The sequence below is a fragment of the Hippocampus guttulatus genome, chromosome 13, assembly GCF_054856545.1.
Source record: "Hippocampus guttulatus isolate MCC_2025c chromosome 13, RoL_Hgut_1.0, whole genome shotgun sequence".
NCBI classification, from domain to species: Eukaryota; Metazoa; Chordata; class Actinopteri; order Syngnathiformes; family Syngnathidae; genus Hippocampus; species Hippocampus guttulatus.
The window spans coordinates 10,868,734-10,894,049 of record NC_141273.1 but is presented as its reverse complement, the minus strand read 5'-3'; the positions used below and the strand labels follow the sequence as shown (position 1 = coordinate 10,894,049).

The 25,316-nt window shown below is 42.2% G+C and overlaps 1 protein-coding gene across 2 annotated transcripts in view; it reads left to right on the top strand.

The window, feature by feature from the left end:
• bmf1 (BCL2 modifying factor 1) overlaps positions 1-25,316 on the top strand; it is a 75,503-nt gene that overhangs the window by 32,129 nt on the left and 18,058 nt on the right. For both annotated transcript variants that reach the window (XM_086126542.1, XM_086126543.1), the window contains exon 3: positions 19,539-19,702. The gene's annotated coding sequence lies outside the window, so the exon portion shown is untranslated. The remainder of the gene's footprint in view (positions 1-19,538; positions 19,703-25,316) is intronic.

The window sequence follows — 25,316 nt, the reverse complement described above, 5'->3', positions numbered from 1 at the left end:
CTAGATCGTCGTCTTTGTTATGAAACAGGACGTTTATCGTTTTTTGTTGTTGTTGTTGTTTTTTTCTTTACTGATTGATGAGCTCCTTTGTCTGTGTCTGTGCAAGGCTCTGCAGGTGGGGAGGCAGAGGCCAGTGGCTCAGCCTCAGGCGCACTGAGCGTTCCGTGCAGGATGGATACGAGCAGCAGGTCGCTCTCCTCATTGTGTAATTGGGCGGATAAAGTTCCGTGATTCCCTCTCTCTTTTGCACCTCCATGTGTTCTGCATGAGCAGCTCTGTGCATTTTAGTATCCTGAAAATGAAGCCGGGTCAGTGTGCGGTCACGTTATACCCCCCACCCCCGCCTTCAATGCTCCAATTCTGCAGATGAGTGGATGGAACTGCCGCAAGTTTGGGGCAGTGCACCGAGGGCATAGTTCATCCACGGCTCTCGGTGCTTCAGAGCAAAGTCTCACAGCTTTTGTTGCTGTATTACAAATGCCTTTGGGATTTGTCTGAAACCTGCAATTATTACTTTAGTGCTTTTTGGTTAAAAAAAAAAATCATTTTTACGGTATGTCAGCTTGGAAAAGGGGAAGTGATTAGGTCAACTATTGATGCACCATCTGTTTGTTTTAAGCTACCATCCATGCCAATTCTCATCATGTCACTTTGTATTGCTGTATCACACTTGGTTGTGATTTCCTCATTTGGGAATACAGTACACAACAAAGGAATAAATAACAAACACTTCCGAGACAGTCCAGTCTCCGATATTTTACTGACATCTGATCGTTCTGTTGGACTTCGCTCAAGGAAATGCCAAAATAAATTCTGTAGGGGAGCTATAGAATTTATTTTGTGATTTCCTTGCTTGATTTTCTGTTTTGATGCATTATTTTCAATTTTCGTAGTTTCATTGAAGTAATTGTTAATTTACGTTTTTCGGAGGCGGTCATGAACGCCTCTCGAGTCGAACGTAAGGAGCACATCTCCATCTAGTAGATGCATTGTAGATTGCGTTTTATAATCCAGTGCGTCCAATATATGAAAAAAAATTACGAAATAGGCCATTCATTGAAGGTGCGCCTCATAATCTGGTGCGCCTTTTAGTGCGGAAAATGCGGTACTGATAAATGAACATGTACGGAGTTAGCAATCATGAAAACCCACTCCCTGGATTTGCACCAAAATAAAAAGTTTTGGTCTCAATCATGCCGCTTGGATAATTTTTCTTGGAAATTGCTGGAGCACTTTTTACATAATTCGACTCAAAAGCAAACACGTGTTGATTAAAAAAAAGATTTTCATGTCAGATAAGTACAGTGGGAACCTGGGAGACCCAAATAAATTGTGACCACTTCTATTAATAAGGATAACGCCCGAACTGTTTACATGTCTAGCTGACACCTTTTCCCTTCTGAGAACAGACCTCGCTTGTGCAAGACAGTGAGCACACTGTTTGTTATGTTTGAGCGCGCGAGCGGGGAAAAAAAAAAGGCATCTTGTGGCCGCTTAATGGGAATAGGATGAATGATGAGGCAAAGAAGTCATCCTTACAGTACACCAGACAAGCGCTTCAAGTAAACCACTTTGCGAGAGTGCTGAATGTGCACGATCTACTGTTATATACACTTGTAAATAGTCCTTGGAGCTACTGCCACTTTCCAAATATGCGGTTTAATGATTTCCCATTTTTGTAAACATCTCATTGTAACCATCTGCTAGCATTTAACGATTTTTGGCACGGTCATCAACTCGGTTAAAAGTTGACCTTTTTTGTTTTCATACAGTTTCAGTCTTGTGCTTATATTTCTGCTATTTTGGGAACGAGAGGAGCTGCTAAGGTCTTTATACCGCTCACTGGATGGCTTCCGCTAAGGAGCCATCACAGAGAGCTGATGGATAAGAACAGTGTGATCCTTGGCGATGACACATCTCTCACGGCCTCTTGTCCTCCGGTACACTCCAGTGTGACGTGTCATATTTGCTTTCAGGTGACTGATGAGGGGCCTCTGAGCACTTGGATGGGAAACGTTCACGCCTACATGTTAGAATTGGGAATATTTTTGCCACAGTCTAGCGTGACTCTCATATTTTAACGTTATTGCGTGAGCCGATTCCTTTGCTCAAATGATGACTGAGCATTAATAACACAATGTACCGGGCATTGAACATAGCAAACGGATCCTAGGTTGATCCCGCCTTTTTGATACAAAAGCCCACTTTTGGGGACCAATATAACCATCTGGGATTTTATTAACTCAGTCGACCAACACCTTTAATAGCCCCATAATGGGTACAGTAAATGTGCAATTTTAGTATTTAAATATATTTTAAAGCTATATGCATAATATTAATCCAATATCCATGCGAGGTGCGGGTATTATTTGTGTCTATTTGAGGTCGCCATCCTTGTGTTATACGGTGACTGGGACCGAGTGCGTGTGAGGCGGGATCTGGCCTGTTGAGGGATGTCGGAGTCAGCGAATGACACTGTCGACTTGGCTGGCTGTTAACTGGCTAAAGCAGTGGTGGCCAACCCGTGGCTCGCGAGCTGGTTCAATGAGGCTCCCGGGCTTTCACATGACAAGAGTCGAAAACGCCACGGCGGTGCTAAGTACAGCAGAGTTTACGATGTCAGCCTATCATCAATCCCGTTACTTGATTGACATACAGGGCAACCAGTCAGATGACAACTGGATTTTCACCTTTACGTCACCGCTCATGTGCAACAAATGGCGCTAAGCTAGTCAACGAATTACCTCCGATTTTAAGGCAGGGGGCACAATACGTCGACCGCGATCGACCGGGTGCCAGCGAACTGGTCCCAAGTCGATCGCGACGGTTGGGAGTGTGTGTGCGCACGCCAGTGCATGTGTGCGTGCGTGTGTGTAAGGGATGCGGTGACATTTATGTGTGAAAGTATGAAATGCTTATCAACAGCTGACCTGTACTTTGAGCAGTGGCTTAAAAATTGTTGTAATAATTCTAATAGTAGTTAATATTCCAATGTAGGATTTTTATATCACCGTAAATGTTCAATGCAATGCATTATTATCGTTTATGTGCTGGCATCTGCTGCCATATGTGTTTTTAGACCTTTATTGTACTACATTTCTTCGGGTACGGGTATTTGTTGAAAATGAGAAAAGTCAACCTTGTTTTCACTGTGTTGGTTACTATAACATTTCGTGTTCCCTTTATATACTTTGAAGGAATGAACATCATTTAAAACTTTTGCATTTGGTTGACAAGTCTCCAATTGAATTTTGAACATAAACTCTTGCAACGATACATCGACGCTGATGTCCTGGCCTCGGTCAAAATCCAAGTTAAAAATTAATCATGGCCTTTTCCATAAACAACTGGCGGTGGTGAAATTTGTTCTTGACTTGTGTGGCATTGATAGACAACGGTGGTTTATTTGGGTATGACGAGTTGCATATCATGGAGCGTTATGTCACCACCGCTACAGTTGTCAATTTTCTTCATTTTCCAGTGCATGTGCACCATTGGCATGGAGATGCTTTCAAGAAGTTGGCCACACGCACACATCGCATTTGTGTTAACTTTACATCTGCTCGCACGACTGAAGTTCATACTTTCCATTTCACACGTACTCACAGTGGTGATGTTCAGCCAGGATTTGAGAGAAGGAAAATGCATTTACGGTCATTATTGTCTGCCTTTGGTCTCACAATATTCTGCATTATATTTTAACCATTTCGTGCACCGATATTGGTCAACTGTAACCCGATAACATGCTAAGCTGTCCACTGGAGTGACCGCTGTCCCTGAAAGGGTCAATATTTTTTTTTTTAGATTTTAATACTTTTCACTACGAATAGGAAATGTAAATGCAAAGTGGTTATCCGGCTAGGTTTCATTCTCATCCTTTTCTTGATTTTTGACTAGCAGGTATCCACCCAGATTTTATTTTTTGCTTTGATAACACTTCTGGAGTCCTAACATGTTAAATCAATTTCCTTGAGGGATAATTTTAGAATAAAACTGCACACTTAAGGTTGTGTCAATTTTGAAAGCTCAACTTGACTGAAGGTCAACTGAGGATGAAGAAAAAAAATGGCTCTGGTTCCGCTTTTCATCCCGTTGCTCTTGAGGTGCACATTTTTAGTTTGTTGCATGCGCTCCTTCTCATTTTTAGGACACTGGTCATTTCCCCGCGTTTTATTAGCTACGTCGGCTGTAATTCGGCTTGGTGGGGGCGGACCGCCGCATCACAAGACGTGTCCGGGCCCCTGCGTGAGAAGGCCGGGTTGTTCTTGCTGGGCTTGTTTTCTTTGCGTGACCATGTCCCTCAGCTCTGTCACTCCTGGCACCTCCTTGCCGGACCCCCCCCCCCCCCCCCCCGACCCTGTTCGTGCCCTCGTTAGCTGGCACGGTGCTGGTTTATTTGCTTTGGCCACCCGCCCGTGTGAAAGGCACATTTCTGTTCACAATGCTCACAGAGGGGTCATCTCATAGAGCGGAGCAATGGTGGAGGTGTCGCGAGAGGTACGCCGCGTTTGGATCGGAAAGACCTTTGTTTGCAGGCAGCCTATTTAAATGTGTGACCTCCGTGTCTGGTCAAAAGGAAACAAGGTCCACTCCATCTACTTTTGAGGAGTGACATGCACAAGCAGGTCATTCAGAGTTTACTGTCCCACTTGTCCCAGCCACCGATTAGGGGAAAAAAAGAAAAAAAAAACGGGAACATGACGATCACTGGGAAGAACTTTCGCTTGTTCCCACTGATGTAATCCGCAAAATGCTCACGCTAACATTCATGTCTCCTGCCAGATGTCCCGTATTGTATTCTGAGTGAAGATAGCAAAGAGTGACGTGAAACAACAACTTCACACAGTGATTTTTTTTTTTTTTTTAAATCAGGTGGCACTTTTGTAAACATGAAAAAAAATCACTCATTGCATATTGTGTGTTTTTAATCACACTGTAACCAAAACAAGACAAAAAATATATTTTACAATCCTGGCCATTTTTTTTTTTTTGAACAATTATAAATGGCTCGTGACAACTCCAGGATGACATAGAGAAGCACAGTTCTGAGGTTCGGTGTTTGGATCTTGACTGATTTATTGATTTACAGGGCAACTTGATTTATAGAGCGCATTTCACACACAAGGCTTTGGCCTCTGTGTCTTTGTAATTTTCGATGTGCGATACGTGGCTTTCCCTCTTCCCGTGCCTTCGCTTTGGATGCTGCAGTATTATCACTCCATAGTCTTCAATTTATTGCAGTTTACTGCATCTTTGCTCTTGCTTCAACGTATGACCGATTCCTTGTTGGGAGCATAAGAAATGAAATGTGTCTCTTTGCTGAGATGCAAACCCAGAAGTCTCTCACCCTCCTCCGCTGTTTTTGTTTGTTACCGTGTCTTGCTATGATTGATAAATTCAATGTGCCGTGGTTTTTGCAAATTTTCTGGTGTCCCTACAAACAGCTCTTCAAAAAAAGGGATGACTGCCACAAGGGGCTCTGTTAAAAGGCATACAATAAGATCCATCCATCCATTTTCTGTGGTGCTTGTCCTCATTAGGGTCACCGAAGCGTCTCCCAGCTGTCTTTGAGTATTGAGGCGTTGTACGCCCTCGAATGGTAGCCATCAAATTGCTCGGCACGTATCGACAAATAACCGTTCGCGTTAACTTTCACAGCTCGAGTACTTCGATGACATGTGCAACACGGAGCCTGGATTGGAAATCAAAGGGCCAAAACTGCGAGGCACACCGCAAAGATTCTCCACAACAGTACATCCAAAAATCCCTGCGGTTACTCAAAAGAATTATTAATCTAAATTATGCTTTTGGAGGAGGATTATTTGGCAACACTTTATTTCTTTATGATTGTAAATCGTTGCTATTGGCACACGTGTAGAACGGCAGCGCATCCTGCCAGTATGCGGTGACATAAAAATGGTAAAACACAGAATTGAACACCTGGTACAAGTTACTAATAAACATACCGCAAAGCAAAATTCCCCAAAGAGACAAAAGGAGTCGCCAAGTGTTCCTCACTTTTTGTTCACGCAAAAGCTTTGTGATTGTGATTCAAGTTGTTCAATGACTGCATGAGCACATGTGGGATTCATTGCCTGTTCGGAGACTTAACTTACTGGCTGCGTTGATCAAACTCACCACAGTGTTTGGTGGATAATCATTAGACTCAATACAACAACAATATGGACCTCCTCCTAGCCAAGGATGTGGGTGTATTTTTATATCGGGGGTATTGACACACGCAGTCATACAACCTTGATAAAGGACGGTGACTGCCGGGGGAAGCCAAGTTTATCCGCCAATCCTTTAAATCAGGGAAGTACCGGTAAGCGAGGAACAAGACCCAGTCCCTAATTCCAGCAGTATATTGGAACAGCAGGATATTTTCCTGATTAACATCTGCCACCTTTTCGGTCAAATCTTGAAAAATGGAGCGAATTCAACACGTCGTTTTTGTCAGGGTACTGACACTCATATGGAGTTTTGCATTTCCCTCGACGGCCATTGACAATTTCACGCGGTGATTGATTTTATCGTTGACAAGGTGTTGCAAAACACTCTTTTATTGCATGTTTGTAACAGAACCCCCTCAAACTGAATCAATACGATTTATTTGCTTCAAATCGGGAGCTCATCAAACTCTGGGTGGCCTACCGTCGACCTGGCCGCATATTTGGACGAGACGCAAATAGAAGAGCCCCAACCTTACGTGCTGACAAGGCCGTAAATGACAAACAAAAAATTAAAAATTAGCCACCGAGAAGATGAAATACGGAGCGTTGACGGCTATTCTGGGAAACCGACTTCCTGGTGGTCTCCCCACGTTGCACCGCCGCTAACCTAAATATAAATAAACCGATACAAACAAGATTTGATGAGGGGCGGCTCCACATGGAGGCTTTCTCACTTGGTCTTCTCTTCCTTCATTTGTTGGCACACACTAATACTTTGTCACTGTTGCATGTGCGGACGGGTGATGGAGAGCTCCCTTGAGGAAAGTGGCAGCAACTGAGCAACAGTGTTTACATCCATGCACACAATTTAGACCAGTACGCTTCCCAACCAGTATGAGGTGCTGCAGGAACTGAAACAATATCACTGAATTGTCCCCAAAATATTTATTAGTGACTATTAATAACAAATATATCTTTGTTTCTCTTTCTCAGTAGTGGAACGTAGCAGGAATGTTTGTTAGCGGTGCTAGCTTGAATGGCGCCATGGCGTCTGTACAAACTTAATTAAGTCCTACTTTGATTTGAAGCGGGTTGGTCGAGTACCTTGAGGAAGGGAAAAGAGAAAAGACCCCGCTGCATTTGGTCAGCTTGCTTCAACCCTTTCATGCGCCCTGTAATCTGATAACATGATAAACTGTCCACTGGAGTAACCGCTGTCCCTGAAAGGGTTCATATGTTTATGCAAATGGGAAACTGCGCTGCGCTTCGTGTTAACGATTTGTTTGATGTAACTTTTAGGGCCATTTTTTCGTACCTAGTGCAAGTCAAGAGCAAGTGCACCGGTGAATTTTTCATTTCTTTTAGTCTTTTTGTAGAAAGGAATCCTGTTCCTGGATGGCATAAAATTGGCTCCAACTGGGCACTTCCACCTCCGATTGTTTTTCAGTAAAGATAAAAACTAACCCAGATACTGAATGTATTTGTTAATAATTTCAGGCATAGAATTGAACGTTTTCCTGAAGCAAGGAAACATAACAAAATCACAACATCAGCCGTCAGTCCACACAAAGTCCAACCAGTTCCACACTTTTATATTGTACCTATGTTTCTCTTCAACTCCCATTACAGTGATACGTCTACTTAGGAAATTAATTGGTTCTGGAAGAAATGCCTTAAATAGAACATTTTGTAAGTAAGTGAGACGTGTTTTCCGTGTAAATGCCCTGATCCGTTCCAAATGCAGACATAAATGTTTTCTAAAGCATAAAAACGCATCAAAATTTGGAACAAATACATGTTACAATTAGATTATTGCACGATAAATGAGAATTGTCCATAATGTAAAAAAACAAAGAAACGAGAAAAGAATAAAAATGATGGTCATTTCACTTTTAACTGCGTCCTCATCGTTTTTTGCCCTCTTGAGTTCATGTTCTCTCTCAGAAGTACCTTTTGCCTGGCGTTTTGTAAAGAACTGATCCAAGGACGTTTGCATTTGTCAGCTTTTAACAATCCTTCGAAAATCTCCAAGGCATACATCAGCATAGTGAGCGATCGCCGGACTGGTGAACACTTAACTGGGTGATTCATATTTACGTAAACCGTAAATCGGAACGCCTCATGGCCCGAGGGTGCTGCATATAGACATATCTATCTATTTATGTATCTGCACACATGGGACACATATGGTAGAGGTCCCTCTTAGCCAATGGGATGCAAGGAAGATGCTCGGTAATAGCCAATGCCCGAACAGCGATGAATATGTTGCGTTTTGGAAACTCGGAGCTGCGACTAGCAGCCCATACTGTATTTTTTACCTATGATATCTTGAAATTTCTTTTGTAACAAGAGGCAATATTTTCCTGTTGAGGCACTTCGGAACTCGAACATTTCGTATGAAGGGACGTTCTTAAGTAGAGGTACCACTGTATTCCGTAGGTTACAGACATAATACCACTTTTATCTGATCTGCCCCAAATTTGGTATTTGACAGCAATTTCGATTTCATATACAAAATTTTACTTGAACCCTTTTCGGCATGGCGGTCACTACAGTGGACAGCCTATCATGTTATCAGGTGTACAGGTTGTCATTATTGGTGCATGAAAGAGTTAAATGACAGCAACTTGGAAAATAAATGGCGAGTAAATTTGACACACCACAGAGACGAACATTGTTAACGCTGCTGGCTGACTTTAATGATTTTTTTTTAATTGCCAAGGATATAGAATGCGACTTCAAAACTGTGAAGAAATAAAAATTAAAACTCCACTCTCAGCTCTCAAACACTGTGGCTGAAGTACCGAACATCTGTCAAGAATTGCCACAAAATTATACCGCATGTCTCCACACTTTCAAATGGTAGTAGATTTCAAAAGTTATTTCAACTTAAAAACTGTACAGGGAGTCTGAGCGCACACCATTTTCACAATTAAAAACATCCTTACTACTACTGCCAGTTGTTTTTTATTGTGGTTTTATTGAATAAGTATACGATGGCAGGAAATCATAAATCCGGTCCTCTGCTTTCAATTAATATTGATCTTTTTTGCAGCATTCCTCCGGGATTATATGTGACACCTCGCGTGCGGGAGAACTTCTCTGTGAATGTGACTGTCACGGATGTAATAGAATTTACAGGCTTCTGCCTTGATCCGCTTTCATCGGACCGTGGGCTCTTCGCAGTAGGGAGTGAGCGATGAAGAACCAATAAAGACGAACCCGCAACACGACACAAGATCCCTCCGCTGCTGCACATACCGTGCGAAGGGGCAGACATGCAACCGCGGCGAGGCGAAGCTTGAAATCCACAGGTCGTGTTTTTCCGTGTGAGTGATGAAAGAAAGGTCATGACCTCAATCACCTCACCCTGCGCTCAGTTCCTAACCCTCAGTGACCCCTCTTCGCTCGCCGTTCACACCACATCGTCTCGTCTCGTAGTCGCAACTTTTTTAGCTTTCTGCGGTCATTCGCATCCCAGTTGAGAGCAAGTTGTTATGGTTTTAGGTTGCAAAGGTCACAGTGAATTACCGGGAAACACTTTTTATTTTAACACTGCCGGCTCATTTCACATTTGGTGGACATTTTCTGTCATGAAATTTGAATACCAAATTGCTCTTCTCCCTCCTACTTGATGTCTAACTGAGATATCAAAGACCGCATAATAGATAAAGTACATTTTACATCTGCTCGTAATTGTTACAACATTCTGTTTGCTTTTTTCAAAGACTTTTTAAATAATAGTAAGACTCATCTGAAGTTGTCACAGCAAACACGCAACCTTGCCTCCAAAACCGTTTTTTTTTCCTAGAGGAAGAGAAAAAGTGAGCTGCATGACTCAGCAGAAATGACATCATCAAGCTAATTGCGCCGGCAATGAGTAGACTTCGGGTAATTCTTCTCTGTATTACAATATTTTTTCATTGCTTTCAGCCCTAGAGTGTGTCACTCAGGAAGATGCTTAGAGAAGCCTAAAAACACATTCATATCCACGTTTTTTAAAATGCTTTATTCAATAGCTAAATTTGTTATTGACCAGTTAGCCAAGCAGCAAAAACCACATTAGCAGTGATTCGCCACTCCATTACTGGAATAAGCGTAACACAGAAATTCAATAAGTATTCATATTAAATTTAACTTTCTTTAATTGTAAAGGATATACTGTATATAGAAACAATTTTGAAATATGTTTTTCATTTGTCTGAGCAGCAGGGTTGTGTCAAACACAGCGAATTATCTGTTATGACAAATCAAAAACTTATGGGTGAGCTGAACTCATCAAATTTATGATGCTTTATTGCTTGTTTTTTTCTTGAAAAGAATTACAAGGTTTTTTTTTTCCAAAAATGTTCATGTCTGTATTGTCCTCCATTTGTGGGGTAACCCTCCTTGAATTTGGTGCTCGTGCAAAAGCAACGTTTGGCTGACACGCCGTGCCATAAATCTGAACTTCAATGCCATCATTCTCCGTGTTTTGAGTCTGGGTCCGCATGATCCCGTGCGAGAATGCATGCTCCTCACAGGTTGCCCCCGTGCCAAAATTTACTATCGGCCCCGCCAGTCCCAGCCCCAGCCCCCGCCCCCGCCCCCGACACTCTGCAGTCACGCAAACGCTGCCCCACGCCAGGACCTCGTCCTGATTTTACTGCAGCCAGCAGGGAAACTAGACGTTCGAAAGGCTTCGCTCTACATCACTTTCATGAGCAGAGTTACTGGGAAATAAAACATTGAGACGATTTATAAACCACAGAGACAGAGGGGAGGATGACCGGCAGATTTTTTTTTTCTTTACATACTGGATTAAAATCATATAGTAATATTAACTTTCGGTGTACAAGTGTAGCCCAGTTGTGTTTCGCAATAATCTGGATAGGACTGCATCCCCCAAATGTAGACAAGGATACGGTTTTTGCACACGAAATGGTTTATTTTAGTACATATTTTATTATATTCTTATTTTATTTATGTACAACAAATAGCGCTGACAAAACGAGACAAACCAAAATTGCTTGCAAAAGGCAAGGAAAAAGATCAACCAAAATCACTCAAAGGAAAAAGGAAGTCCAGTAGTGTACATGAAGATCCACAGGAGAAATATGAAAATAACTACTTGCATGAAAAATGAGGTGAGAAGCTATGAGGCAAAAAGTCAAAATCGTCTAGAATAAACACGCACCCGGTGAGAAAATCGTGAGCGAGGCAGAAATAATTTGACAGCTAGATGTCGGCGTGGCTCAGCTTTTCAAGGCAGGGGGATAACAATGATAATTAAAGGCAGGTGTGGCTCTGGAGGGAACGCCCTCCAATCCCGCCAGAGACTGAAAAACAGGTCAGGATGATGACAGTTGCCTACCTTATCCGTCGTTTTTTTGTGTTGCTCGTAGCATTCATCGCACTTGAGATTTGTCCTGTGGTGTCCGTTGAATGTTGAAGTGCTACCATAGTGACCATATTGATATAAGTGTTCTCCCTCCAAATGTTGGTAAACATTTCTGTTTGAACCGCAAGGGCATTTGCTTTTCGAGGTTGCAACATATTTCTATTTGACTAAACAGAAAAGTGATGAAGATTGCACGACTGTCTGTGTCCTATGTGTTGTGTTGTGTTGTTTTTGTTATTTTGACTTCAAAATGGCGCCGCGAGAGTGGCTGCCTTTCCAGCAGCTCCTATATTTTGTTGTTCTACTTCTTCCTTTCATAACTTTGCTGCTGTGAATTGGGAATTTCTCCATTGCGAGACTAATAAAGGTTTTCTTATCTTATCTTATCTTATATTTAGTGTAGACATGCGAAGTTCCAGGAACGAGAGCTCAAGGCTTTATAGGTCACTTGACATCAGCACTCTGGATTTTATAGGGCAGGACTCCTTCCAGCCTGCGATTCATAAAATACATTCAAAGCCAGCGTCTCTTTTTCCTGCACCTGAAATACGCCGCTCATAAAAGTGAAGCCATTCACACGTTTGCTGTGATCAGACACACCAATTATTCTTAATCCCGTGCCACTAAAACTAAGCAAACAAACCCGAAAGGAGCAGACGATGGAGAATCGTTTACAGAGGTCGGTTCCACGGCACGCGATTCAAGGACATGACGAAAGGTTTTGATGGCGTGTTCGAAAACATTGCGAGATGCACGCTTGGTGTGGGCCCAAGCCGCCGCTCCATCTGCTTTCAGGCTGTGAACGATTCAAAGTGTTTTCTCCGTTCCCCTCCACTGAAGGAAGCACGACGAAAATGGCGTTTGAATCAATCAGCCTGATTTGTCACTTTTACGAGATGGCGCGAAAGTTGAACGCTCTTCATTCGCCTCATTATGAGATGATTTGGATTGACACCGTTGTTGAAATGTTCCCGGAGGAGGTCTCGACGACGCAAGAGCTTCCTTTTTTACTCATCCCTCCCAAAAAGTCTGCCGCATCTATTTTTTTTTTCACCCCCGCCTCAAAGATTTTTAACTGCGTTTCAGAGAAGTTATAAAACGACCCGTTAAATCATTTATGTCTCGCGTGAGGATCTTTACGGACTTTTAAGTGTACTAATCAGATTGGCACATAAAAAATGGTTGTGGCTTTGTGAAGAAATCCCCGCAGGGCCATTCAAGGATGTAGTTCTTTTTTTTCCCCTCTTTTTTTTTTCTTTTTTTTTTTTTTTACATCTATCAATGTGCTCATTTCAACAGCTAGGATTTGGAATTACACTCACACACGCATACACGCACACACGCTTAAGTACACTCGCGGGTACTGTACCATAGAAGCCTGCTGCGCAGCAATTCTGCCCCTTTTTTGGGCTGGCAAAAACCGCTCCTTGAGAAGATTAATCAGTCATAGATAAATAAACACTTTGCGTGTCACAGTCTGATGTCTGTCCACGCGAGAGCAGAATTCCTCAGCAAACAGCTTCATTCACAAAAGTATCAAGGTCATATTGCTGGAGGATTCAAGCTCGGGTGGGGAATTTTAAATGCCACCAAAAAAAGGAAAGAGTATTCTATTGATCACTTTCCGAAGTAATTTATTGAGCATATCCCACCTCGACTTCATTAAATTGAGAGCTAAAATGGTCATGAAGGATATTTGAGATGGTGTTTGCCGCTAACAAGTAAATATACACATCGTTGTCATTTTGCTCTGTTTCCTTCCTTATCTGTAGGCATGATGGTTCTAATAGTTTGGGGTTTTTCATTAAAGGTCATTTTTACTTCTTTTTTTTATTTTTTATTTTGATGTACCGGTAGTACATTACTTCCTGGTAGAGGCCAGACCTGTAAGTAAATCATACCACCATCTTCAAAATTACATCATATTAGCATTACTGCACCAACGTTAGTTTCGTTGTCAATCACGATATGTCAGACGCATTTTGTTGCATACAAAAATAATAATTCATCCATGCGCATGGTCTTACTTGTTACACACGTGACCATGTGCATGGATGAATAGTACATCAATGCTGTATAAAGATTGCCATTTGACTCCGGATCGAGGACCTTAGACTCAACAATACTGTATATCTTTATTACAAGTTACTGTTTCGTGGGCAGTGCACGCAGCAGCCGCATTGAGTACATCATGAAAGGGGTGCAGCAGCCGTAAGGGGGGAGGCGGCCATCACTGTTGTGGTATTTTTAGAACAGGCCCGTGGGCTACTAATGTGGTCCCTGGGGGTTTCCTGGTGCCCGCGGGCACCACGTTGGTTGACCCCTGGGCTAAATGTTAGGGTATGTATGACTACTGTACATTGCAGTTGCCTGCACTTCCTATTTTTGTCATGAATTGACTTGGGAGACACTTAATGCTAGCGCCCGAAACAACTAATTACTCGTTAATTTGTTCCGGTTGCTTCCTATTTGGCTATTTTTATGTTTCAAAAAGGGGTCGAGGATGAATTTTCAAATCTGGCCTGATTGTCGGTACACCTGTACTGTGCTTAACTCAACATCCTACAGAAAGTGGTCAAGATTTCTTGTCAGTGTTTTTTCCGTGCAACAATGTCCCTATGACATGCAGCAAAACCGGTATTTCCATGTTAAAAATATTCATTGCAATCCTACCCGTGTCTGTAACTTCAATAGAAGAAATAAAAAGTCAGCTCTCACTGAGTCACGACATTTTTTTGCATGTTTTTCAATGAGTAAGGTAAGACTTATGTCGGAAACTGAGTCATCAACACAAATAACTTGCACAAAGTTCTCTTGGGCCTCAGTTGGATGTTTCCTTTAATGAAACCATCTGAATTACTCATTTGCACCCGAAGCAGTCTTTAGTCAAGGAAAGGAAATTCCATTTAATGTAAAGATGAATGAGGAGGGCGATTCCTGTTGTCCAACATCTGGTTCTTCATCGTGTGTAATTAAATGTCGCCCTCTTGTGGCGCAATATCTCGTGAAATTGTTTATTCATTCAAGTCAAGCCGACACAATCAGTAACTTGGAATGGCATTTCGACAAAAATATATTCAAATGAATATGTCGTTAATCAATTTAAATGTCTCTGACTGTGTCCGTAATTTTATTTTTGCATTTTCATGTCACATTTTCATGCTGTTTGGATGTCATTTCACAAGTCCTTGTACATGCATTGGATTATGAGATTATTCACATCGGGCATTTCAAAATTTCTTCTGGTCACCTTAATTTATCTTGCTGTAGTTGTAGAAGGTGCCAAAAGCAAGTAGTTTTAACCAATAGAGGGCAGTCTCTCCACGTGATTGTGTGCAAAGCGTTGTACAGGTTTCGTTTCAATCAATTATTACTTGACACATAGGTTACGATTTTGGTACAGTATTGCGTTTGGAAAGAGTTAATAAAACGATGATTTCATATTCATTTTAAAATGGAAACACCAATATGAAAATATAGCCTGATTTTATTGTTTGGTTTCGGGGAGAAGTAAGGAACAGTCTAAAAACAGTGTCATCTTTTGATCAGTCACATTTGCAAGCGGCAATGATGCTAACGCCGTATGTTTGATCATGATTTAAGTGTTATGTTTACATTATAGGGCGTATTAATAATGAAAAAAAATCTATGTTCATTTTTAATTACTCTATAATTATCTTTGTTGTCAGTACCAGTGCTTCAAAACTGGCAGTTTAAAAGCAGTGAAAAGATTTGCAGCATGTACTTGTCTCAACTGGTCCGAGACAAAAAAACAGTTTAAGGGCTTCTGGAATATAGCACGAGACAAGAAAAATTGTCCCTGTATTTGTTTTGGAATACGGAAATTAACAACGACAATATTTCTTCTACTGACCAGAAGATGGAGACGGTGTAACGCCTAAACAGAACATGTCTGCTGTCAAAAAACACGGTCGAAGGGAGAGGTTGCAGTTAATTATGAGGCAGATGTTCTGTTAATTATAATCATAAAAATGGTAATGCTAAACTACTTTGATGAAAATTAACGTATGTAGAATAAGTTCTAATAGGCAATGGTTCAACTATGAGTGAAGGACTCATGAAAGGAACTTGCCTTTGATGCTTGTTTACACGGGGCATCCCAGATTATTTATTTTCACTCAACCATCAAAATGCAGATTATGTCACTTCTGGAAATACTTGTATAAATTCACCATCAACAATAAACTTTGCAAAAATGAATGACTTAGAAATCAAAATAAAGCATATGACTAAGTGTGGATAAAACAACATGCTAACGCTTAGCATTTAGACTAAGATATAATCATAGCATGTCCGACAAATGCAAGTAGATTTAAAAAATAAATAAATGGCTGGACACACGTACTTGTTCCGGCTGGATGATAATGATCATGATTATGATGATCATGAAAATTTAGCAAAGAATTGAACTAGTGTGAGTCCAGTGGTTAGCACGTCGGCTTCACAGTGCAGAGGTACCGGGTTCGATTCCAGCTCCGGCCTCCCTGTGTGGAGTTTGCATGTTCTCCCCGGGCCTGCGTGGGTTTTCTCCGGGTGCTCCGGTTTCCTCCCACATTCCAAAAACATGGATGGCAGGCTGATTGGATGCTCTAAATTGTCCCTAGGTGTGAGTGTGGGCGTGGATGGTTGTTCGTCTCTGTGTGCCCTGCGATTGGCTGGCAACTGATTCAGGGTGTCCCCGGCCTACTGCCCGGAGACGGCTGGGATAGGCTCCAGCACCCCCCGCGACCCTAGTGAGGATCAAGCGGTTCGGAAAGTGGATGGATGGATGAACTAGTGTGTCATATATTTTGTTGTTCTACTTCTTCCTTTCATAACTTTGCTGCTGTGAATTGGGAATTTCTCCATTGCGAGACTAATAAAGGTTTTCTTATCTTATATGCTTTGTAAAAAATATTTTTTATAATAATAATAATAATACATGTAACTGTATTTCTTCATTCTTTTCATCATATTTAAGTTATGGATTGAAATAAGGCTTCCACAGCCATGGAAGGATCTAATTTTACTGCAAACTTTGAAATGTTATCTGAACAACACTCATGAAGACAAATGTGGCCTCAAAACATGAGCGACTGAAACAAATAGCAGTGACAAGCAGAGTGCAAGTGAGCATATATTGATGGATGATTGTGCCTTTGGAGACCCAAGTTGTGCTTGTCTGTTAACAGGTAGCTAACGTCATTAGAGGCGGCCTGCTAGCCTGCTGAGGCAATTAGCGCTCCAGCAGCAACAACACTAAACGTGTTTAAGACTCAATCGCAGTGGTTCTCAATGTGGTTGGCTTCAATAATGCCGTTTTTATTGACAGTGCAGGGTTAACTCAAAAGTATTGAATGACGTGGTCAGTCAGCGATTGTCATTCTTATTTGCATTCATGCTCATTTGGCTATACAGCAAGTATGTTGCCCACGTAGCAATGATGAGAAGGGTGCAATAGCATTTTGGCTCCTATCAGTGGTGAGCTGTCAGGGACAGGAAGGCCTGTGCTGGCCTCATCACTATCACAGGAACTGACTTACATTAACAACAAATTTTATATTATCTTTTCAATGAAGTTCAATTTATTCCCAATAGTTTGTTTTCTTCACTTTAGAATGTTTGTTTTGGCTGTACTGCTTCTAGAACATGTATGTCGATGTTAGATTTTTTTTTTGTTGTTTTTTTTTTGTGCAATTAGATTTCAACCGTTCTTATGACAATAAAATCTGGGAAGCGCCTTCCAAAACAACGGTGCTGGCTGCTGTAACTCAAATTGTTACCATTGTGGACAGTTTCTTTAACCAATCTCAACACCACAATGAACATTTCAATTTTAGCACCGCTCATGAGTGATATTCTGAAGGCAGAGACGTTATTTCACACTGTTGCTTTAATTCTATTTTGTTGCATTTTTGATTGTCTGAAATAACTAACGCATGCATTGCTTTGGTGTTGTGTTCCGATTGTAGCCTTGCCAGCTTTCACAAATGAATAAATCAGCATTGCTGCGTGGAGGTGAACTCTCATTAAAGCTGCGTCTTGGCGCTTCACTGCAGGCGTCCTCACTTTGTTGTTGTTTTCAGCATCACTTTTCTTGGTGGATTTTCTTTTTTAATGCCGCAGCGGGGAGAGAGCCAAGCCTCGGTGCCGTATGGCAGATGAATATTTGATGGCCCTTAATGGACCGCTCTCGCCCTCGTGCCGCCGCTCTGTTTTTCCCACCCGCTCGCCACAGCGCCACGCTTTGGCATCAGTTTTTGGTGCTTCCCCTATGACTTCGATTGCGGTCTGTGCTATGCAACTCAACAGCTGCGCAGATTTCATCATACCAGTTGGCGGCCCGGCTACAAGGTTGACAACTGGTCATGATGTGGAAGGCAATGGTCGCGCACAATGTACCAAAGCCGCCACAAGCCGCACGGAGCACACAGCTGGTTGTTTTGCCCTGTCTATGAACTTGTCATCGCCGAGGCCACTGGATCAGCCACCATTTATAAAACACGGCGACTGCGACTGCGTCATCTCGCATACATCGAGCCACATGTCAATATTTATATGTATGGAGTATGAAACATTGTCCACACCAATCCAGTTGAAGAGATTAAGATCTTCCGTGAGGAGAGATATGACCCGGCTTGTCTTTCCAATTAAGAAAGTGACAGTGAGACAAAGCAACGACGCTTTTGCTTGGTGACCTCATCCTTGACACAACACACTCGGTAATTATGACAGAGGGTCACCTCCGACTAAAGTTCCATTGTTGTATTGCTGCTGCTGAGGGAATTAGTCTGTGTTTAGGAGCCGTATGGGTCTCAGATGAAGGGCGTGAGGAAGAAGAGCGTGCTCGGCCTTGCGCCGGACCGTTGCATATCTGTGGTTATGCGGGCATATGAATGTGTTTGTGTGATGCGCACCTGTTTTATACTGTCCCTGCATGTTTAAGCCTGTTTATTATGCACAATCACAGCTGCCCCTCACATCACACTGCTATTTCTGAGCCACCCAGCAAGTGTGGGGCAAGGAAGGATAAAAGTATCACTAAGCGGTGCTTTCTCTCGAATAAGTACAGAACAGAATGCCGTCGTAGTGCACAATGAAATTGGAATGCTACTCATTTGGTGTGATACCAAAAAGAGGTACCGTAGATACCAACAAATGTGCAAATGAAAATCATGAAATGATGTGTCAGGAGTAGTAGCAGCAATTTGATTAAAAATAATAAATAAAAATGATGTATAAAATGAAAGACAATACGGTGACATTGTATGTTCCAGACCAAAGTAGTGAGATATATTCAGTATTATGTTTCTGAGCATGATGGTAATATTGCACTTGTTGAATTGCACACTTGTGAGTAACAACATTCTTGTCAATATGTACAATATGACGACCACACACACCGAAAGTCAAGCTTATTATCACTGCCTTAATGTTTCTGCTTTTTCAACAATACTAATGCCAAGTTGTTGTTGACGCTAATTCATTTAGTACATTTTGTTGAATAATATACTGCCCGAAGACAGCTGGGATAGGCTCCAGCACCCCCCGCGACCCTTGTGAGAATAAAGCGGATCGGAAAATGGATGAATGTGTGTTTAATAATAAAATACAATTTGATTCATTTTTAATCATAAGGGGAGTTCTTTTCAATAATATTCCACTCTCATGTTGCTAAATAAGTAAATATGTTTCGAAACACTAATCAGTGATGATACAGAGCAAATTATATTCTTAATGTTATTTTGTGTACATGTGATCAGTTTGCATTCGCTGTCTGCTACCAAGTAAAAACTCACATTGAATCACTTTGAATGAATATTTGTTCAGTTAAATTCAGCCCTAACCTTGAGTAAAATCCTTTGCCCCTGACAAGTGAACATAATCCATGTTGTGTTCAAACCGAACAGCAAAGAAAGAAACAAAGAAGAAAAACATGTGGTCGGATTTCTCACATTAATTTTAATGGCTTCTCTTTTACACAGGTGGCACCCTACACCAACCTGTGCCACGCCTTCTCGAAACCTCCAGCGCAACAACAAACAGGAACATGGACGGATGAACACTGTCGCCGTCTGACGGGAAAGGTCTTAACGGTCGACAGGAGTGCCTTCCACATCAGTCTAGCGTTACGCTCAAGGTCACCTTGGTAAGTGGAAAGTGAATGAAGATCAGTGGCCACGCCGTTTGTCACATCCGAGATGCACAATTATTTTGTTTTAATGAGGATACTGTCAGAAAGATATTCATTTCACCGTAAGTCTGGTTTTGGTTTTACTGTGGTGGAGAAATGCAACGGAGCCTTTTATTATTATTGTTTTTTTAACACCAATGGAATCAAACTAAAACTATATGTCAAGAAGCAACCATAACACCTAAAATGCAGATTTATTTTTAACTTTTAAAAAGGGGGAAAAAGATTTTTGTTCACGTACACATGACTGGAAAATGACTTTAGAGTGCATCATGTTTTTATTGGATATTTTTTTTCTATTTAATTGGGCGGAGGTGAGGTTTTAGTGATCACCTAGTGCAACTCCACATTGGTGGGACCACCACACTGAGGTGTGAACGGCTCGGGAGGGGGCCGGCAGGACTGAAGATCACAAACTTTGGACCCCCTTCACAATAGAGGTGTGAATTAGCACCAGAGCGTGAAGACATTGGGAATAAAAGGAGAGGAATGTGGACGCGCAGGTGATGGCTGGGTGATGACGGTTCATCGGGGGGAGGTCGGGACACCTTGTGGGTCGCTTATGACCTTTTATTTAGATAATGACAGAGGTCATGATGTGAACAGTGCTTCACATGTACATGAAAATATTGACTTCAGCTTTGGGATTGAAGGTGCCAAAAGCAGGTTGGGTCACATCCATTCCATCCTCCCACACTTCACCACAAATGTTGATTTTGTCACCAACTGCTGTCCACGTCCACTGCGCTGCATCTCCAGTACATCCACTTGGTCAGTAGGGAGACTGAATTAAAAAAAAGAAAATAGGCATGATCTCACTGCTGGAGACATTTCCAGATCCACTTATGTTGCAAGTGCTGATTTTGTCACCCGGGTAGAGTTTCGTATGTGCAGCAGACAGAATTTGTTCAGGATACTTTGACTGAGATGATCTGATGCGTGTGACGCAAGCCTTCTTTACTTCCTTTATTCACGGCAGCATTCTGTGGTTAGCCGTCGCTTCAGAAAAAAAAAGTGTCCTCTTTCAGGCTGTTCCTTTGATTGGTGTAATATTTTCATGGAAGTGCCACTTGCTGCCAGGCAGCAGACAGCATGACGTCATTCTCTTTGTGCTGCAGCATTGTGTTGCCGACTGTCTGTAATTTGTCTGAAGAGCTGCCAGCAGTTTGATTTGTCTGTCTGCCCGGTGTCTGCCAGGAATCCCAGCCTGGCACTGCGCCCAAGGACAACATTTGTCATCAAAGGGTGAATGCAGCAATGTCAAGCTAAAATTGAAAGATGTTATATATCGCAGTATATAATTGCTCATAAGGTATATGATCCCTGCAGATTCAGCAGGACCGTTGCAGGGCATGTTGTAAGACTATGCATGACATTTACAGTCTTTCTAAGTCTTTTTGGTACATTTCTTAGATCAGAATTGAAAATTTGCCAAACAGTAAGTGCTTTTCTCAAAACAAGTCGTGCAAAGAGTAAAACGTCAATGGTTCCCCTGCAAAAGGCATTTTCTTTCTCAAAATCCTCAGTTCATCTCTCATAAGTAAATATTTGTGTCACTGAACATCAGTACCAACTGTTTAGTCATGTTGGCAATATAAGAGTGTACTCTGTAGGGAGATGTTCTGATATAAACTCCAGAAAAGGTTTTGATGACAATTATTCTAAAGAGTTTCATACATGGGGAAGGTTGATTGCCAAACTGTCTCATTGTGATACAGAAAGGACAAGACAGCAGTGCATTGCACAAAAAAAAAAAAAAAAAAAAACTAAGCGTAAAAAAAACATACAATTTTCATACATTTTGAGTAACGTGACATAAGCGGTTGAGAATCCCGGAAACGGCAGAGAATTGTATGTAGTCCATTTGCATGGATGTTGCAAAACATTTGCAAATTGTTCAGAGAAATGAGAAATTGCTTGGTTGATCTGCACAGATGACAGTGATGTAAAAATTCAACAGGTAGTTTATAAAAATGAAATTCTGAACTGAGAAACCGACCAAAGCAACCTGAGGAAAACCCGTAATACCGACAACTGGTGGGAAAACAATTGGACAAAGGCTAGATAATCTAGATAACTAGCTATCTAGCTAGCTAGATTACTAGCTAGCTTGATCGATAGACTTGCATTAAGAATATACAAAAAAAAAAAAAAAAACAAGATACAAAAAAATAAAAAGAACAGCCTGCATCAACGAATCGGTTAACAGGATATGTCTCAATAATTTTGGCCATGAAGAATATACACGCACAAAAAAAAACAACAAGATAACAACAAATACAAAGAGCAGCCTGAATCAAACAGGATGTGTCTCAATAATTTTGGCCGGCTGGTGTCTGGAGGTCACATGACTCGAGGCCTACTTGGAGAAGTAATCACTCTTTGCTGTCTTTCCATGTGCGCACTGTTGCAATGGAAGGCTTATTCGTCTGAAACCTTGCCCACATGATCGTCCTGTTTACAGTTGTCTGATTTTTGCTTGCGGGCGCAGAGTTTATAGTCAACACGAGACACAACAGCTGTCCCTTTCTGGAGATAATAGAGAGTTTCCCAAAGCCCGCCACCACTTTTCAGCCCGGTGGTGCAGATTTGAAAACCCGTTTATTCATTCGCCTCGATGTGACATGTGCTGTTGTTGGGTTGTACCGATCGAGAGCAATCCCTCACCACTACTCGCTTCTCAAAGGGAAACCTAAACAGCCACCCTGCATGACCTAAAAGGCTTCCCATTGTTGAGGACAATGGCGTGATCATTCCTGTGTTGCAGGTGGCCAGGAGCCTCCTGCTGAGCCAGGGAGAATCCCAGAGTCAGCACATTAGCTTGTCAAAGGAGCAGATTAGGCAACCGGGGATGGCTGGAGGGAAAGAATCCCCACAGAGACCCCCAAGTGATAGCGTTCCAGCTGTAAATTCATATAATTAACTAATGTCTACTTAAATGTCTGAAAATGGAACCAAATTATTCATCAAAGCATTAACAACAAAGTGCTGGATATGTGGGAATTCATTTGTTTATCAATGCCAGAACATGTTTATGTGTACTGTATTATCATACAGTTAAAGGCATAGATGTTGAACAATGATGAGTTCACAGGATGACCTTGGTCGTTCTCATGATATTCAATGCAATCATTTTGGACTTTCCAACGAGGGGCGGCACAGTGATCGACTGATTAGCACGTCCGCCTCACAGTGCAGAGGTACAGGGTTCGATTCCGGCTCCAGCCTTCCTGTGTGAGGTATGCATGTTCTCCCAGTGCCAGCGTGGGTTTTCTCCGGGTACTCCGGTTTCCTCCCACATTCCAAAAACATGCATGGCAGGTTAATGGAGCTCTCTAAATTGTCCCTCGGTGTGATTGTGAGCATAAATGGTTGTTTGACGATCTGTGCCTACCAGGGGGGGAAAAAAAACATATGTTTTTAATGTGGATTTAAAACCATTCATACTTGGGGCTGACTTAACTTCCGTTGGCAACCTTTTACATTTAAATACAAAGATTTCCGTGCAGCATAACAGTTAAATGCTGCTTCACCATGTTTGCTTTAAAACCTGGGCTTCACGAATAGACATCAGAGTCCTACTGTGTTTCTATTCAATTAGCATTTCAGTATTCAGTTGTCTTAGATCTCCAGAAACATTCACAAAAAACTGTCAATGAACCCTGAAACGGAAAGCTGCGGGAGCAAACAAAACTAAGATTGAACCCCCCCCCCCCCCTCCCCCCAAGACTAAGAGTTAGTTGGAAATAAACAAAGATGACCTCCTCCTTTACAGCAGCTAAGGTAGAGCTGCTTCAGAGGCTCGAGGTGGGAGTCGAGCCAAAACTTCACAGCACATTTGTTTGGCCTTAGAAATCAATCAATCTGTCTTCGTATGAACTTCCCGGGAAAGACTGACCCAGAAACACTCGCTCAGCTTCTTCACTGATTATGTTGAGTTTCTTCTCAGCAGGACTCAAACAGCCAGCAGTTGCCTGCGGGCGAGTGAAAGGGCAAAAAGACAAAGAAATGTGGTTTTTTTTTCACTTGCCATATGGGACGGCCTACATTAAATATGAATGTTCATCCATATGTTGAATCTTTTCCCATGAATATTTAACATTACGGCTATGCAGATATGTGAGCTTTACATTGTCTCACATCACCCTGCATCACCCCATGTGTCTTTTTTGTTTTTTCCTCTTGCCGCAATCAATAAATGATAGCACTTGACAATCAAAAAGCCTGCCAGGATGAAACCAAATCAAACATCTTTCACTGACCACCTGAATCCAAACATGAAAGAGCAATGCCACTCCAGGACGGAAATATTGATCAAGCGCCATGGCGCGGCGTGTTGACTTCAAGTGCAAGTGAGCGCGTCGTGTGCTCACGCTGTGGTGAGACAGACACCGGGGTTATGTGGAGGTAGGGGTTACGGGTTCAACCTCCTCGCAGCTGTGGAGTGAAGTCTGAAACTTTCAGAGATTCAATTCATCTTTGCTTGCTACGTTTTCTCCACCCCGCCGCCGCGTACATACAATAAAACAATAGAAGTTGGTTTACATCTAACTTAAAAACTAGCATAATTTTTTTTAAACGCCCCGAGGATGTGATTTGTGTGTGGATTTTGTTTGATTTTCATTATCCAAATTCTCTCCCACATGAAAGGGGACCCTTCCCCTCGATTAATAATTGACATTTTGTGACTTTCCCTTCTCCTCGTGCCATGCGCGCGCTTTGATGCGAGCACTGTTCTTTTATCAGCGTCGTGCCATGTATTGATCGCCTCGCAGATAAGCACAATCAAAGGGATCCCTCGTGGGGGAGTCAACACATGGTCACATCACACTCCCGGAATGTGCTTGGGACTCCTTGTTTGGCTCATCCTGTCTGAGAGGCACTTTCTCTGGGTTAAATATTCACAGACAATAACAAAGCTCTCAAAAGGACATCATTTGAAGAGGAAAGGGGAGGGAGTTGGGGATTCCGAGTTTGTTGAAAAACAAACTCAGCCATTACAAGTTGTCCTTCGGTTTTCAAATGAGTTCCATTCATCACGTGCGCTAACGCAGTCGCAAATTTGGGCATTACAGTAAATGTTTGGATGACAAACACTTCCATTCCAATGAAAAACAGGAAGCATGCCATAACCGTGTGGGCTTTCTTGGGCCAAGTGATGACACATTCTTTTGCCTTGGCACGCTCGAGTTCATTATGTGCCGTTTGTAATGTGGAAACCTCATATTAATATAAAGGGACCGTCGCAACCCGGGGAATCCTCTGTACCCTCCATTTCCATTTTCTAATCCGTGTATCCTCACGAGGGTCGCGGGCGTGCTGCAGCCTATCCCAGCCGTCTCCGGGCAGTCGGCGGGGAACACCCTGAAATGGTTGCCAGCCAATCGCAGGGCACACATAAACAAACAACCATTCGCGCTCACGCTCACGCCTCGGGACAATTTAGAGTGTTCCATTAACCTGCCACGCATGTTTTTGGAATGTGAGAGGAAACCGAAGTACCCGGAGAAAACCCATGCAGGCATGGGGAAAAACACGCAAACTCCACACAGGAAGGCCGGAGTCAGAA